The 18,272-nt window shown below is 43.0% G+C and overlaps 1 protein-coding gene across 1 annotated transcript in view; it reads right to left on the reverse strand.

Moving 5' to 3' along the window:
* The window catches only part of BMP1 (bone morphogenetic protein 1), a 150,102-nt gene that overhangs the window by 77,479 nt on the left and 54,351 nt on the right, over nucleotides 1-18,272 (reverse strand). The gene's annotated exons all lie outside the window — the stretch shown is intronic.

Here is an 18,272-nt window from a genome sequence, read left to right on the forward strand (position 1 = left end):
ATCTACATGGCCCTGTGTGAAAAAGTGATTGCCCCCCTTGTTAAAAAACATCACTGTGGTTTATCACACCTGAGTTCAATTTCTGTAGTCACCCCCGGCCTGATTACAGCCACACCTGTTTCAATCAAGAAATCACTTAAATAGGAGCTATCTGACACAGAGAAGTAGACCAAAAGCACGTCAAAAGCTAGACATCATGCCAAGATTCTAAGAAATTCAGGAACAAATGAGAACAAAAGTACTGTAATTGAGATCTATCAGTCTGGTAAAGGTTATAAAGCCATTTCTAAAGCTTTGGGACTCCAGCGAACCACAGTGAGAGCCATTATCCACAAATGGCAAAAACATGGAACAGTGATGAACCTTTCCAGGAGTGGCCGGCCGACCAATATTACCCCAAGAGTGCAGAGGAAACTCATCCGAGAGGCCACAAAAGACCCCAGGACAACATCTAATGAACTGCAGGCCTCACTTGCCTCAATTAAGGTCAGAGTTCACGACTCCACCATAAGAAAGAGACTGGGCAAAAACGGCCTGCATGGCAGATATTCAAGGCGCAAACCACTTTTAAGCAAAAAGAACATTAAGGCTCGTCTCAATTTTGCTAAAAAAACATCTCAATGATTGCCAAGACTTTGGGGGAAATACCTTATGGACCAACGAGACAAAAGTTCAACTTTTTGGAAGGTGCGTGTCCCGTTACATCTGGCGTAGAAGTAACACAGCATTTCTGCAAAAGAACATCATACCAACAGTAAAATATGGTGGTGGTAGTGTGATGGTCTGGGGTTGTTTTGCTGCTTCAGGACCTGGAAGGCTTGCTGTGATAGATGGAACCATGAATCCTACTGACTACCAAAAAATCCTGAAGGAGAATGTCCGGCCATCTGTTCATCAACTCAAGCTGGAGCGATCTTGGGTGCTGCAGCAGGACAATGACCCAAAACACACCAGCAAATTCACCTCTGAATGGCTGAAGAAAAACAAAATGAAGATTTGGAGTGGCCTAGTCAAAGTCCTGACCTGAAACCTATGGAGATGTTGTGGCATGACCTTAAAAAGGCGGTTCATGCTAGAAAACCCTCAAATAAAGCTGAATTACAACAATTCTGCAAAGATGAGTGGGCCAAAATTCCTCCAGAGCACTGTAAAAGACTCGTTGCAAGTTATCGCAAACGCTTGATTGCAGTTATTGCTGCTAAGGGTGGCCCAACCAGTTATTAGGTTCAGGGGGCAATTTCTTTTTCACACAGCTCCATGTAGGTTTGGATTTTTTTTTTCTCACTAAATAATAAAAACCATCATTTAAAACTGCATTTTGTGTTCAATTATGTTGTTATCTTTGACTAATAAGTAACGGTTTTTGATGAGCAGAAACATTTAAGTGTGACAAACCTTCAAAAGAATAAGAAATCAGGAAGGGGGCAAATAGTTTTTCACACCACTGTATAGTAAACATCACTGATGAGCAGATTACAGCCCTAAGAGTTTTCCTACAACTTCTGAGAGCAGAAGGAGGTAGCAATAGTCCATGTATTTTTACTCAGGGACACTTAATAGACTGCCATTAAACAGAGGCAACAAAGCATTCATTCTACTTTGTAAATGTTCAAATATAAAATAAAACCATGGGATATCTTAAAAAAATAAAATAAATCATTTTTAGGAGTAGAAGGATAAATACAATTATCATCAGTTTATTTTCACTTGTGTTCACTTTACATAGGAAATATCTCTATGTGGAAAAAGATCACCAATTCTTTTACAATTAAAAAAAAACAATTATGCCAAAATCAAATCGACTAGTAGAATCAACTGTGAAGAAATACTAGCCTAGAATACAAATATCCCCCTACTTACAGGCCCTCGAGTTACAAAAGTCACACACATAAAAAGCCGTCATGTACAGAATGTTCTGTACTGTTTTTATGACGGGTTACAGTATTGCATAAATCGTTGTAAGTTAAAGCATATGAAACAAAACTGAAAACACAAAAACATTGTTTATACTGTATGTCCAAATCTAGAGTTGTTTGAAAGTAAATCATTTATCCACACATACCAATAGGTATGGCTTGACTTACAAAAACAACGTCCCAGAATGAAGCCTGCTTGAAAGTAGAGGGCATTCTGCATTTCGCATTACTTTCTTTCTAATCATTCTACATACAGTATATGTGGCACAGAGATACTGTTAAGAAGACAAACTTCTGTTTTGCAAAGCATCTTAGTAAGGAGGCTTGTTGGTCTCTTTCAGCCCCTTACACACTCCTAGGAGTTCTGGTTCACCATGAGCTTGCAGAGCCATCTGTGACTCTGGGTGTTTCAAGTCCTACTCCATAGAGCTACATTAAACATTTCAGCCCGCAGGTATTTTCCACCTTATGGAGGAGAGGAATTTTCACCTGTCAGCACTCCTCCCATTCATTCCCCAATAACTTTATCACTACTTATCACAACAAAATGATCTATACCTTGTTTTTTTCCGCTACCAATTAGGCTTTCTTTGGGTGGTACATTATGCTAAGAATTATTTTATTCTAAATGCATTATGATGAGAATAAAAAAAAAAAAATTTGAAAAAAAACCCCCTTAATTTTTTCAGTTTTCAGCCATTGTAGTTTTAAAATAATTCATGCTACCATAATTAAAATACACACATTTTATTTGGCCATTTGTCTCGGTTATTGCAACGTTAAAATTGCACGTTAAAATTATATTCCTAGTACAATTTTTTCAGTTTTACATCTATCACTAATTTTTAGCCCATTATTTAATAAGTATATGCCCTCTTGTCATAGATATAGATATATTTTTTCCCCCTAAAGTCAGTAGGTGTATTTTACCATTTGGCCACAAGATGTCCCCACTGAGCAAAAATCCTATTAACCTACTTTGGGTACGCTACATAGGATACCTGTTGTCACATTGTAACTAAGGAAGTGACGCAGGTTTCCATTGGAGACCTGCGATCACAGTGTCGGCGGGGAGATTATGAATGGGAACATTGTGCCCATTCATAAATTTAATGATCGGGCGGCGGAAATCACGGCGGCTGTATTTAAACAATAAACACTGTTTTTGAGCAAAAGCCGTGCTTGTTCTCAGCAGACCTGCTCGGATTGGCACAGGGAACTTTTGTCCCCTGCAGCCAATCTCCCCTGCTAGCAGCAGCACGATCGCTGGCATCTGCCCGGCCGATTGCCTGCAAACCCGCAAAACTGCAGGGAAGGGACTAGCGCGTCCCTGCGGCTCAAGCAGCTGCCACTGCGGATGTGAAGCCCACGTCCGCACGGCATAAATGTTTAATACATGCCATGCACAGATGAGGATAAACCAATCTGAAACCGTCTGTATGCATTGGATTGTTGTGGCGCTGTTATATTAACAAGCTGACATCATTGCATTCCAGCGGTTCTGGAGGCGGGTTTAGCCATCAGGAACAATAAAGAGATGATTTGCATATTCAGCAATGATGCATCGTGGGTCACCTCAGAGCTCACTGCAACCTGGATAAATTGCAAATACCTTCTGTTTTAAGAAGACAAACATCTGTTAAACTGTAGAGAAGCGAATGCTTATGGGAATAGAAGAGCTTTTTCTATAGCAGATTCTTCACCTCTGTTGAGAGCGTCACCAATCTCTGGTTATGGTCACTGAACAGCCGTATCACACATTAGCATTCTCTTCTGCTCTGGCTTCTATTCACTAAGCATTACCACATGCAGTAAAGCAGAAAACAACTCATTTTACTGAACATTTTATGAATAGTCAATTCACTACCTACCACATTGAAAATTGAAATTACCAACTAGTGAGGCTAATACCTCATCAATGTTAATTAAAGAATTTTGCATGCGGTAAAACCAAGTGAGACAGCCTGGAGCGGTTGGTAACCAACAGCCATTCGGAAGGTTAAAAGTTATAGGGAGCAAACAGAGCAGAGAAAAAAGGAAAAAACTAAATTTAGGAAAACATATTTCCCTAATTTTACAATATTATCATGAGGTTATTAAAGCAAACCTGAAGTGAAAATAAACTCAGGATATAATTGTATGTGTAGTACAGATAATTAATAGAATTGCATCATTCTCTAATATTTGCAATTTACAAACTACACTATTTTAAACTATGAAATAGAGCAGAGCCAACGTCCCTTTGAACTACACAAAACAAGAAACGTGAGAGACAAGTTGAGCTAAGTACCTTAGAAAACAGCACTGTAGTCGACCCAAGTTGGGTCAGACAGCTCAGAGAAGCTCTTTTGCATAGATAACTGAAGTTTCTTAATTCTTCTTGTACTGGAAATAATATGCGACACATATCTGTGCTACGAATGTTCTATTTCATAGCTATACTACATATACAATTCATTATCTTATAAAGTTTATTTTCACTTCAGATTCCCTTTAAAAATAGTTACGCACACCCGGCCGCCAGCTCACCTGACGCACGTCCGGCCTCCCGCTCACCTGACGCGCGTCCGGCCTCCCGCTCACCTGACTCGCGTCTGGCCGCCCGCTCACCTGACCTGCCGCACATCCGGCCGCCCGCCTCCCTGTCCCCTTCCTCCTGTCTCTGTGAGGCTGGGCCCATGCTGCGCACATGCGCAGTAGCAAAAAGCACGGACACCACTACACAGAGACAGGTGTACGCAGGGACATGTGCATTTTATTATATAGGATAAAAAAAATATGTTATCTGAATCACATTGAATGAAATACTGCATGGGGATAAAATCTTCGTAAATCCTCATGCAGTTTTTCAGAAAATTACAAACTATCACTGCATGTGTGAAAATTAAAGTGAATGTGGTATTTTACCGACACTATTTTTTGCAGACTGTGTCTTAACCAACTATACTGATGTTTTCAGCTATAAAGGTTGTATATTTTATACTGTATCAAGAGACAGAACAGAGGCATTGCAATACAGAAGGAATAAGGATCACCTTTCACCTGGAACTTGTTAGAACCATTTTGCTTACTACACACATTTCATGTCAGAGCCTGATCAGAGCCTGATCTCACCGGACGCTGTGAAAGCCTTCCTTCTGCCGCAGGACAAAACAGAAGCTAATGTATAAAGGGAAATATTCTCCTATAAAGTCTGCGCATTCCGACATCTGTTACAATCTGTCTTGGTGAACATCTTTTTAGGCTTCTTCATTCCTGCACCAGTTTTCATTTTTCAATATGAAACCTTAGTATGCGCTTTGAGTCTTATGGGACAAAAGTGCTTTACAAATCTTATTGTAATAATAGTATGTGTTTAGAACCACTATAATGGAAAAAGTAAGCAGTTAAAATCTGACAGAATTGTCAGGTTTTGGACTAGGCAATCTCCTCATGGGGGTTTCTCAGCCTCCCTACTTGCTTGCACACTAGTTTGGTAGTTAGACTTTGCGACTGCTGTTCAGGAAATGCTTTTGATAACAAAGAAAACCCTGAGAATCCCCCATGAAGAGATTGACTAGTCCAAAACCTGCCAGATTTTAAATGCTAACCTTTTTTTTTACTTTTAGTGGTCCTTTAAGTTGGCCACATATGCTCCCGCTAAGCCCATAAAACTATCAGATGGTATAGCTGCCTTTAGTGGCATTGCAATAGGGGATGCACAGGTTGCAACTGCACCAGGGCCCCTGGACCAGAGGGGCCCCATCAGGGGACTGCCTTAATTCGGCTTATTAGCTTTTCATTGTTGTAATGCTGGTAATGAACACCTCTATGTGCATTGAATAGAAGAAATCCAAAACTAACTGTTCTCTTACCTTACTCTGACACTGCAGCTGTCCTTGGTAGGTTTCGAGGCTCCATAGCAATAGAGCACTTGAGACCCCAAGTAAAACTTGCACTGATGCCCCAAACTAAGTACGCCACTGGCTGCCTTGCACAGTTTCTTCTACAGATAGTAAGCATAGCAAGCAACTGGCAAAAGCAAATTTACATTATGGCCCAAGTTTGCTGGTAGTTACTGGACAAAGTGCTGACTGGTAAAAACCTAAAATGTGACTTCAGGCAAATTTGACTGTTTGTTGCATAGAAAACTATAGCTCTAGCAGAAAAAGCAGCGGACTACCATAGGGACCCATAAACAAGGGGCTCAGAAATGTCTGGCTATATTTAGGCTTCATGCTGGATCATCTTTGGTTATCATGTGATGCAGGAGTCACTGGATGAATTTGTACTAAACTGAGATTAGGGTCCATAATTTGCACTGCGTAAACACGTTGTGCGTTGCACATAAACATTTTTGCGCAGCTCGTTTCTTTTTTACGACCTGGCTCGCTAGGTTTGCAATGCTGATGCCCTCTGCATACTTCTCCCCCTATCCGATCATCACCCACAGTAGGTAGTCAGGAAAGACCGTGAGCAAGTAGCAGACAACCTTGAGGGCCCGTTTCCACAGACATGAAATTTGCAGCATTTCCCCGCATGTGATTCGGACAGGTGAACGCAGCCTACGGAAATCAATAGGCTGCTGGCTGATTTGCATGTGGGGGGAAAAGAAAAAAAAACCCAAAAAACAGAGGGCATGGTGCATAATTTCGTATCATGCATGCGACTCCCAATAGTGGTGCACGCATTGAAACAAATGCGGGGTGCGATTCAGAGACGCATGTCGGGGAACTAAGTGGAAATGGGCCCTTAAGATACCTTCACGAACATCCCTGTGATTTTCCACGGTAATGTATTTGCCATTCTGCATTCTTCCTTTTTTGTTTGCGTTTTATGCAAAATTTTCACATTCTGATTTTTACATGCATAACAATGAAGGTAATTTCTATGCAATTTTATACAATTGACTTCCCATTCACATGCAAACACTTGTAATGCAGAAATTAGCATTTCCATTAACTTGCATTGTATGCAATTCACGTCTGTTTTTTTTCCCTGCAGAAAATTCATCTGTGAAAATTCGCACAACGTGCGTCAAACACAATGCCTTTGACTTGTATTAGATGTGTGGCGAACGCAAATTCGCAAAAATGCAATGCGCACCAGAAGTCTGTTTTTTGTGCCTTACCCATGAACAGGTGGGCAGGTCAGGTGATGGCTCAATGCAGTCAAGAATCTCCCACTTTTCCAACAGCTCTATACTTTGTGCAAAGATCTCTGGGTCATGTGACTGTCTTTCTCAAAGGGACATTTTTCTGGAATGGCAGCATCAAATATGAAAATGTACCTTTACTAACAATGAAATATCCAAGAAGTTGACTGGCTTAAGGAGCCCATACATCAGAAGATGTATGGGCAGATCAACCAAGAGACAGATCTCTCTCTGACTGAATCTGATCGAGATCTGTTGCCTGCCCATACACTACAAGCCAATTCCTGCTAGATTTCAGCATGAAATCTGCCACGCTGCTCCCCCAATGTAAAAATGTTCCTCCCCGACGCTGGATAATTTACCTGTGCGTCGCTGGCTTCGGACTCCGTCTGCATACACGCACCCCACGTGCTTGCCAGCGGATAGGTGGGCGCTTGTGCGATGTCTCGTGGGGCGTGTATGCAGACGAAGCTCAGAGCCAGAAACAGACGGGTAAAGCATATTTCACAGAGCATCGGGTGGGGGGACATTTTACATTGGGGGGGGGCAGAGCTGGGGGTCCCATCGCATTTATTGCTCATTCCGATATCAAACGCCTGTGCACCCGATCAATCAAGTCGGCCCTACATCTTGCAGCATGTTGGATGGAAACATATGACCAATTTCAGGCCCGAAATTGGTCGCACCATCGATTGGGCATGCTCTTGGCGGCAAAGACTTTCATCCGATTACAATAATCAAATTGGACGGTCGATCGTCCACCAAGTAACGATGTATGGCCACCTTTAGTGTTTTAACCTTACCAACCACTCCACACCAGTTGGCGTGACCGCGGCAGCAGCCCCAGGACCACTCCACGCCGATTGGCAAGAATGGCTTCTCCTATGGGGCTTGCAGGAGAGCGTGCGTGCTAATGCGCACGCATCTCTGCACTGAAGATGGAGCTCCGCCTTCAGACTCCCAGCGGCGATCGCCGCTCGGAGACTGTTAAACTGTGAAATAACTAAATAACTATGTTCAGTGCTGCGATCTAAGGCAACACTGTACAGGGGACACAGGATCGATCCACTGTGATAGGCTGAAGCCTATCACAGCCGATCGGTGTGTTAGGCTGACTGGGGAAGGGGGGGGGGGAAGTAAAAGAAAAAAAAAAATCAATCAACAGAAAAGCTATGTTGGTGGGGAGAAAAAAAAAAAAGGGGGAGGGGGGGGGGGGATGTGCGGCCCTGCAGCGAGGCCTTAAAGCTGCAGTGGCCTATTTAGTAAAAAAATGGCCTGGTCACTAGGGTGGTTTAACACTGCGGTCCTTCAGTGGTTAAGTATAATTTGTATTTTCTCAGAAATGGCATATATGTGCAAAGTGAGACTCAGACCTGAGTTGTAAGTTGTGCCTGCCCTTTCCTGTCTCTCCAAGGTTCCCCCATTGGCCTCCTTTTGCCATCTAGTCATGGACAGTGTTGGTGCTGAAGTAATTTGCCACTGAATATCCCCAGCAACTTCTGTATAGATGTTCTGAGGATTTTATATTCACACGCTGCAAATGAAATATAGCAGAAACTTAATCACACAAACCCTAAATATACACATAATGAGTGGCTACGAAATTAGTAGGCACATATTTAATTAGTAGGGTGCAAAAAAGGTGGTTAATCAGCTTTGCTGAGACACTAATTACCTCACCTGTGAATGTTTGTGATTTTCTGCAAAACATGCACTGTTGGTGGTGCTTGAGGAAAGGATTGGGAAGCCCTGACCTAGAACACCTTTTCCTAGGAGAGATGAACCTACATCTTAACATCTCAAACCTGTAAAGGATCTGTGCTTGTTGCCTATAGCAACCAGCCATATCTTTTTTTCATTCACAAATTGCCGACACCTGGAAGCACCACAGACATTTCAGGTGAACCAACAGTCAAATCTCACAAACACACACTGGAAAATGTGAATGCAGGACACAGACTACCTGTTCCCCTTAAAGAACCTATTCAGTCAAAATTACGGATCCTCTAAGAGAAAGTCAAAATTACGTGCCAGATCCCTTTCCAACCCAATCCCCATGCCCAGTGTCTGCCAGCTTTGGACACAGCCCAACCACCCTTGCCATGGCACTTTATCAGAGAAACAGGAAGTGCCACGGAAGCTCCACAGCATTTTTCGGCAAGGGGGCAGGGCTACGGACGTGGCTCAGGGAGGAAGTTGGAAGAAAAAGACCTGGAAGGTAATTATAACTTTCTATTAAAAAGTGGATCCCTGAGAAGTGTTCTTTTTGACTGAATAGATACTTTAAGAGATTAAAAACATGAATTTGAAGAAGATCTACAGATCACAAATAAAAAAACAAAGCAGCAAGCAAGTCCTTATCGTGTTCATGTAATTAAGGCGTCGGGAAATGTACCACATTATTATTATTTAGTATTTATATAGTGTCGACATTTACGCAGCTCTGTACAGAGAATATTGTTTTGTCACCAACTGTCCCTCAGAAGAGCCCACAATCTAATCCCTAACGTAGCCGTAGGTCTATGTATGTATTGTGTAGTGTAATTATTGTAGTCTAGAGCCAATTTAGGGGGAAGCCAATTAACTTATCTGTATGTTTTTGGGATGTGGGAGGAAACCTGAGTGCCCGGAGTAAACCCACGCAGACACGGGGAGAACGTACAAACTCCTTGCAAATGTTGACCTGGCTAGGATACGAACCCAGCGATGCAAGACGAGAGCGCTAACCACTACGACCCCGTGCTGCCCACATTGTGCGCATGTGCAATTCCAGAAGATATGTAACTGCGTATGCACAGAATGATCCCAGCCACAGGAGCACAGCGGGGGTCTGGAAGAAGGTGGGGGTCTGGAAGAAGCCCCAGGTAAATAAAAGTTAAACTTTTTCAGGTGTACTTATAAGTAAAAAAATGTTTTACAACATTTTTGCAACAGTGGTCCTTTAATCACGCACGCACTGTATTTGAATTGTTTATAGCCACACTGCTGTGTTATAGGATAACTCCTGTTTCCATTTAGATAAACTTCACCCTATATGTGCCTGGCTGTCAACCATTCTATCCTCAGGGAAATGATATTTCTTTTGTTGCTGGCGCCACTTTAGGAAATCTCATCTTCCATAACTGTGTTTGTCACCACTATCTCAGTTCTGCTGCCTCCCTGTCATAAACACATTTTAAGATAAACCCCTGTAGCTATAAAACTCTTCCTCCCTTCTAAGCAGTGCTGTCCTCTTATAAGAGAAAGTAATTGGAGGTCACTTGCCACATGTCCAAAAAGCAAGTCTCATAGTGCATCAGTTTAGCACAGTGGGCAGACAGATGCAAATAAATCCCTTTTTGCCTTTGTGAGTGAGGCATGGGACTGTCCAATTGTTTCTTTTTACTTAATTTTTATTGAAACTTTTTTTGTTTCATGTCAATGAACATAGTATACAAAGACAATGAATAGACCGTATTCAAAACAATAGGACATCAAGAATCAAGAACATGTATAACAAAATGGCTCAAGAATATTTGCATCAGCTATGGTAAAACAAATATAAGAATATGGCTCACAACCTACACAGCAAGTAGTAAGGGTGTTATGAAAAACATTGCTAGACAATAGTAGGCTGTCCTCAGAGCCGGTTCCCTCATGAAGTAAAGTGAAACATTTGCATCAGGCGCAGAGATTACAGGGGCTTGCTGTCTGGAGAGTCATTTGGCCTCCCTGAAGAGACTCATTTAATTTAGCAGTTTTGGTGGGAGGGAGAGGGCTACTCTGACATGCTTGATAATAAGGTTCTCCACCCAATCTCAAAAATCTCTAGGATGGTCTGTGTTTTGCCAACATGCTTTGTTATACTCAGCAAAACGTACCTGTAAAGCTAGTGTTCTTAGCTAAGTCCATAGTTCCACATGACAAGGCTTTCCAAACTGCAAACCAGCTCATTGATATCTGTAGAGTCTAAATTTACCCTAGCTAGGACTTATGAGTTTGAAGAGTCAAGAAAGGCACAGTGTCCATTCAGTGGAACTAACACATTCTTACTTGGCATCATCCTGATTCAGTATATTGGTAATTACAATACAGGGAAAACTGGCTCTTGTAGCTGCCATCTTGGGTTAGCCAACGTTCACATTTCCAAGGTGCACACCACAGGCTGCTTTTTTATGATAGTTGTAGAGACAAGAGTCTATACGTGTCTTGCAAACCTTGTGAAGTTTTATCAAGATGAGGTGGCTCTTTGAAGCCAAGCGAGGCGAGTAATTTCACATCACATTGCCCAGTCTAAGACATTCCTCTGGTTTCTGCTAAAACAAAGGTTTGTGTCCAGGTACACATGCTTGATATACTGTTGGCCACAAGGATCAGGACTCAATCCAGGGGGGCGTCCATAGTATGACAAGCTTATTGGGTTACATTAAGAACTTATACAAGAAGTTCCTTAAACAGATATACGATGGCTCAACAGTTTCAGGTTTTGAACAGCCGCAGAATGTGCATACCATCCTGGTTTTTAAAGGAAACTGTGTATGAAGTGCATAGTTAGGGTTTTTTTTTTTTTTCAATTTCAACATAGCCACTTACTCAAAAATGACCTGTTACCTAGATTTAGAATTGTTTGAAGTCTTTGAATTCCTCCAAACTTCCCATTTTCACCTCACAGCATCACCAAATACCAGGACGATGGTAACCCAAGTACAGGCCTGGGGATTAAATACTAAGCACCCTGCTTTGAGGCCCAGTACAAGCACAAAAACAACCTCACATGAATCCTATTTAGGTTGCCAAGCAACCATTCCGTATCCATCATGCACTTCTCGGCTGTTTACATCTGGCCCCAAGCAAACACCATGTCTGTCCCCCTCCAGCATATGTGAGACATGTCCTGGATTTCATATCCCAGCCATAATCATGGTCCCACAGGAAGAAGAAAAAAACTCAGAAAAGAAAAAAAAGAAAAAAAAAAAAAGAAAAAAAAAAACACAGCACAAAATATTTCTCAAGACAGTTGCAAACGGTAACAGTTGCCCCTAGCAACAAATCAAGGTTTAGCCATTAAAGAGAAATCTCCAGTTTTGCTGATAAATGAGCAGTCTCTTCAGCTTCACACATTGTTAGGATTAATGCTAAATGTCTTTTCTAAGTGTGAACCTGGATTTTGAGGACAAAAGCAACCCACCCACCTCCACCACTATGCTGACACAGTCTGAGCTAGGGAGGGTCCATGTTGCTGAAGGTTTAAAGTGATAACAGAAGCCATGTCAGTGTGATGTTAAAAGGAAACTGAATTGAGAGGAATACGGTTTTTGCAAATTGTCGTATACTTCTAACAATTATTACATGGGAAAGAGATGCACGGTGCAGAAACCTGCAGCATATAATCCATTTTTTTTTTTTTGCATCGCACGGCATGCGAAAATTAATTTAATGAAAATTACTCCATTAACATTCGATGGATTCATTTTTAATGCGAAAATTCACATACTGAATTTGTATTTCGTGGAAACGGGCTCTTAAATTTGGCTAATTCAGCTCCCATGCAGAGACATAATGACTTACTAAACTTATCACTATCCAGCTGTCAGGAGTAGGTAATTATCGACTGTTCCCATAAACAGGTCAATTAGGGCATTCTCTCTCTTCACATCAGAGTAACCAAGCAGCTCAGGGTATGGATTTTTCCTTTTAAAATAATACCAGTTGACCGACTTTCCTGCTGATCCTATGTCTCTAAGGGCTCTTTCACATTAGGGCAGATTTTCTGCGTTTCAACGCAAAGGGTAAAGTTTGCGTTACCCAAGGTGAAATGAAAGTCCATAGACTTTCATTTTGGCTTTCACATGTAACGCAGCCTTTTTGTGCGTTGCGTTACACTGCACCCAGGCGCAGTTTTTCGGCCGACGCTAGCTTTATGCGTTACAATGTTAGTCAATGTAAAACGCACACTATGCGCGTTTTTAATCCGTTAACGCAGGCAATCAGTCCCAGAATGCAACAGAGGAACAATGTAGAAAGTTGAAAACTAAAAGAAAAAAAAAATTACCTGCGTTTTTCTATGTGCAGTAACGCATTGAAAACGGATTAAAAACGCACACTCACTGCAGTGCAACGCATATCAAAACGCAGTAAAAGGCATACAACAAAACGTATGCTTTGAGCGTTCTCCAACGCAAGCTCTGATGTGAAAGAGCCCTAATACTTTTAGCCACAGACCCTCAACAAGCATGCAGATCAGGTGCTCTGACTGAAGTCAGACTGGATTAGCTGCATGCTTGTTTCAGGTGTGTGATTCAGCCACTGCTGCATCCAAAGAGCTCAGCAGGACTGCCAGGCAACTAGTATAGTTTAAAAGAAAACCTCCATATCCCTCTCAGTTTAGGTTCCCTTTAATAAGGCTACTTTCCCACTAAGACGTTGCGTTTTAGGAGACGTTATGGTCGCATAACGTGCCCCTAACGCAACGTATGGTGGTGTTGAAGTTGGACGTCAGATTGAGCCTCGTTATGCAGCTCTCAAAGCAGCCGCTCCAGGTTAGTGATAGGAAGTCCGGATCTTTTTAAGGATTCGGATCATTTGAATTGGATCATTGAAAAAGATCCGGATCTTTGAACCGAATCATTTGAATAATTTTACTAGGGAAGCAGACTGGGTGAAATGACTAGCAGCACAGGACTTTCCCTGCACTGTACATTCTGTATGTTCCTGTTTCTTCCAGACAGACATCCACTGTGAACCGAATCTTTCATTGTGATGATCCGACTCACAAAAAAGAGCCGGATCAAATGAACGATTCGTTCATGATCCGGACAACACTACAGTCCTACAACGAGTCTGCACTGCAGTGAATATTAATTAGCCATGTGGCTGGCCGCGGAGGAGGAGGGGAGACCTCCTCCTCCAACATTGTGCTGCGTTACTATGTAACGCAAGTGGGCACTGTGAACAGCACAATTGATTTTACAGTGCTGTGAGTTAGGCTGCGTTACAGGGTGCTGTAACGTGGGACTTTAACGTCCCACTGTGAAACCAGCCTTAAAGAGACTCTAACATGAAAAACATCCCCAGGGGGGTACTCACCTCGGGTGGGGGAAGCCTCCGGATCCTAATGAGGCTTCCCACGCCGTCCTCTGTCCCACGGGGGTCTCGCTGCAGCCCTCTGAACAGCCGGCGACAGGCCCGACTGTAATTTCAATATTTACCTTTGCTGGCTCCAGCGGGGGCGCTGTGGCTGCTTTCCTCTCCGAACTACACGGAAATACCCGATCTCAGTCGGGTCCGCTCTACTGCACAGGCGCCGGAAACTTGCGCCTGCGCAGTAGAGCAGACCCGACAGCGATCGGGTATTTCCGTGAAGTTCGGAGCCGACAGCCGTCAGAGCGCCTGCGCAGGAGCCAGGAAGGTAAATATTACGTCACGGCTGCACGGAGGGCTGCAGCGAGACCCCCGTGGGACAGAGGACGGCGTGGGAAGCCTCATTAGGATCCGGAGGCTTCCCCCACCCGAGGCGAGTACCCCCCAGGGGATTTTTTGAGGTTACAGATCCTCTTTAATGGTCTCTGTGTCCAAAAGCATTGGATAGAACAGAATATTTTTAGAGTGATGCCAAATGCACCATCTTTTTTACCCCCAGCAACTAGACTTGGGGCCAATTTCCACTAGCGCATGTTCGAATTGCTTATGGAAATCCGCATTGGTTTTCAACGCGGATACACCTTACGCATATGCGTTTTTATGCAAAAATACGTGTTGGGTTTGAAAACTGCCCAGCAACAACATGTCACATGTGCTTGCTGGGTATATCCGCGTTCGCAACGCGAATTTCCATGTCTGTAATGCAGATATATGCAGCCCTACTGACTTACATTAGCCACGATTTGCATCCAGATCCCACCTGCATTCAGAGAAATGCAACATCCATCCAGGTTTTTTTATGCACCGCATCCAAACATTTGTATTGAGTGGAAATGGCTCCATTCACTATCGTGTTGCATTTTTGATGTGGAAATTCGCATGCAGAATCCGCGTGTAGTGGAAATAGGCCCTTATACATTTGGTAGGCATTGAAGAATATGCAATAAAGATTTTTTTCAATCATAGCAATGTATAGACAGACCAGTAGACCATTTTCCCCCACAATAAAGTGGGTATGCATTTCTGAATAAAAATGTTATATAGGGAAATGTAAGCAATATTTTAAATTTGAAAAAAAAAAAACACTTTTTAAAATAGAAGCGACTTTCTTTGAATGTACATTTAGTAAAGCAAAACTCAAGGTCCTATTTTTAATGGTGTCGAAGGTCACACATTTAGTAAGAAATAACGTGCTTCACATAACTATAAATACATGCAAAGTGTTGAGTGAAAGCAATGCCTTTGCAGCCTACTTAACCCATCCCTATGACAACGCACAGGCTATGTAGCAGAAAGCTACATCACTAATTCTTAAGCCCTATTCACACGGTCGCTCAGCACTAACCTCTTTACCACACGGTTATCCCTGCTCCTAACCAGTTGGGTTTTCAAGCATTAAGAGAGGCAGGGATCACCTTAGGACAAGATGCTGAAAGCAGGAATGGACACTGCTGCATGTTTGAGAAGCATTTACACCAGCTGTGAGGTGCTACATGTACCTGCCTAATAAAATACTGAACATAGGCCAATAACAAGCAAGACTATTAATGTGAATTGGGCTGTGAACTGGCCCAGGGAGGAGGCAAGGAACGGACAATGCACAGAGATCTGTGGATCCAGCAGGAACATACCTCTGGGCCCAAACAGTTCTAATTTGTTTCATCAGTCCACAGAACACTATCCCAAAACTTTTGTGGTAGTGTTCTGTGGACTGATGAAACAAAATTAGAACTGTTTGGGCCCATGGATCAACGCTGTTTGGAGGAGGAAGAAGAAAGCCTATGAAGAAAATAACACCTTGTCTACTGTGAAAGGGGGGGGGGGGGGGGGGTAAATCAGGCTTAGGGGCTGTTTTGCTTCTGCAGGTTCAGAGACGCTTCAGCGTGTGCAAGGTACCATGAATTCTCTTCAGTACCAGGAGATATTGGATGAAAATGTGATGCAGTCCGTCACAAACCTGAGGCTTGGGAGATGTTGGACATTTCAACAGGACATGGATCCCAAGCATACCTCCAAGTCCACTTGAGCATGGTTGCAGATTAACCTCCCTGGCGTTCTATTAAGATCGCCAGGGCGGCTGCGGGAGGGTTTTTTTTTTAATAAAAAAAAACAAAAAAAAAAAAAACTATTACATGCAGCCAACTGAAAGTTGGCTGCATGAAAGCCCACTAGAGAGCGCTCCCGATGCGTACTTCTGATCGCCTCCGGCGATCAGAAGTAACAAGGCAGGCTACAATGAGCGGCCTTCCTTGTTTCGCTTTCCTCGTCGCCATGGCGACGAGCGGAGGGACGTCATGGACGTCAGCCGCCTCCGATCCAGCCCTTAGCGCTGGCCGAAGCTGCGCTGGGCTCGGGCGGCTGGGGCCCTCTTTCGCCCCGCTGCACGCGGCGGATCGCCGCGCTGTGGCGGCGATCAGGTAGCACACGCGGCTGGCAAAGTGCCGGCTGCGTGTGCTCCTTTTTATTTGAACAAAATCGGCCCAGCAGGGCCTGAGAGGCACCCTCCGGCGGTAATGGACGAACTGAGCTCGTCCAGACCACTAAGGAGGTTAAAGGCTGGAACATTTTGGAGTGACCATCGCAGTCACCAGACTTAAATCCGATTGAGAACCTCTGGTGGGACTTAACCTCCTTAGCGGTAACCCCATGTGTGACACGGGGTAAGCCGCCGGAGGGTGCCGCTCAGGCCCTGCTGGGCCGATTTACATAATTTTTTTTTCAAACACGCAGCTAGCACTTTGCTAGCTGCGAGTTTGGTCTGATCGCCGCCGCGCCCGACGTCGATGCGCCGCTACCCGCCGCGGATACAGCCCCCCCCACCACATACGGTTATAACTTGAAAAAGGATGTTGTACTAAGTACTAAGAATGAATGTCACTTGGGGGTTGAATAAAACTGATAATGATGTGAGCACAGAAAAGACATCTGTGGTTATTTCATTATAAAAGTTATGTTATATTTGTCTGACTTACAAGTACCTCTTTGATTTAATTGTAAACAAGATGACTGAAATGATCAAAATAAAATGTCAAACTGGCCAAAACACTCAATTTCAGTGGGGATTGAATAATTTTGAACACAACTGTATTTTGCATTACGGACCAGGGCACCATTTTATACATTTAAGAAGAGTCAAGTGCACTAATATTTTAAATAATCCATGTGTACAACCACTGGGGTCAAGACAAGATGGAATCCCACATTCAACAAAGCAGGTGCTCTAGCAGTAGATTAAACCCCAGCTTCTGTTTTGCTGATCAGAGTCAAATTTGGCAATTAACCCCATTTTCTTCCCTGGAGCTAGTGATACAGGATAGGGGATGAGGGAAATTAGAAAGCGCAGCAAACTAGTTAGGTTCTAATTCTTCTCCAGGCTATGCAAAACTTCAGGAAGTTTTTTGGGTGGAGCCCCCCTTTAATATGTTTCTGCAGGGTGTGTGAAATAGTCAGCCTTTGTTGCTTGGCAGTTACATTCAGTATAATTACTGTGTCTTATTACAAGCCTCAGAACTCTGTGGCATTTGTGGCTGTGTTTAGGAAGATGTATATTTGTACCTGGGTGTGGTTTAAGGCAATCGCCACAAATCTGCTTCTTCAACTATTTTAAGTGTTCTGTGCCTTTGGAACGACATGAAAAAAAAAAAAAAATAATAAAATAAACTATTTTTTTGCCTTTGATTTAATGCTAGGAATACACCCTGAATTTTTTCAAAAGATAGATGGCTCGATAGACAATTTCCGACAGGTCGGATCTGATTCAGATTGATTTTCTCATAGAAGTAAAATGGAAATCATTCAGAAAAACTATCAGAAAATCATATGAAAAACGACTGGAAGGGAAAAATAAATAAATAAATAAAATCGCTCTGGCCAGCACCCACACAGGCAGGCCAGAGAGGTGGTTGAGTTTGTTGTTGCCCTAATCAGGTGATTAAAAAAAAGGTAACGAAATAACTACACTGCCACCCATGTGAACTTTACTTCAGTGTCAAAGATGGATTGAGTTGAAATGGGGCCCAGGCAGGATCACCTGACTTTTTTGGAGAGGTGGAAGCAGGACTGTTCTAAACTAGCGCTGTATAATGCCTGAAGAAGGAACATTT

Source organism: Hyperolius riggenbachi, chromosome 3 (assembly GCF_040937935.1).
Source record: "Hyperolius riggenbachi isolate aHypRig1 chromosome 3, aHypRig1.pri, whole genome shotgun sequence".
NCBI classification, from domain to species: domain Eukaryota; kingdom Metazoa; phylum Chordata; class Amphibia; order Anura; family Hyperoliidae; genus Hyperolius; species Hyperolius riggenbachi.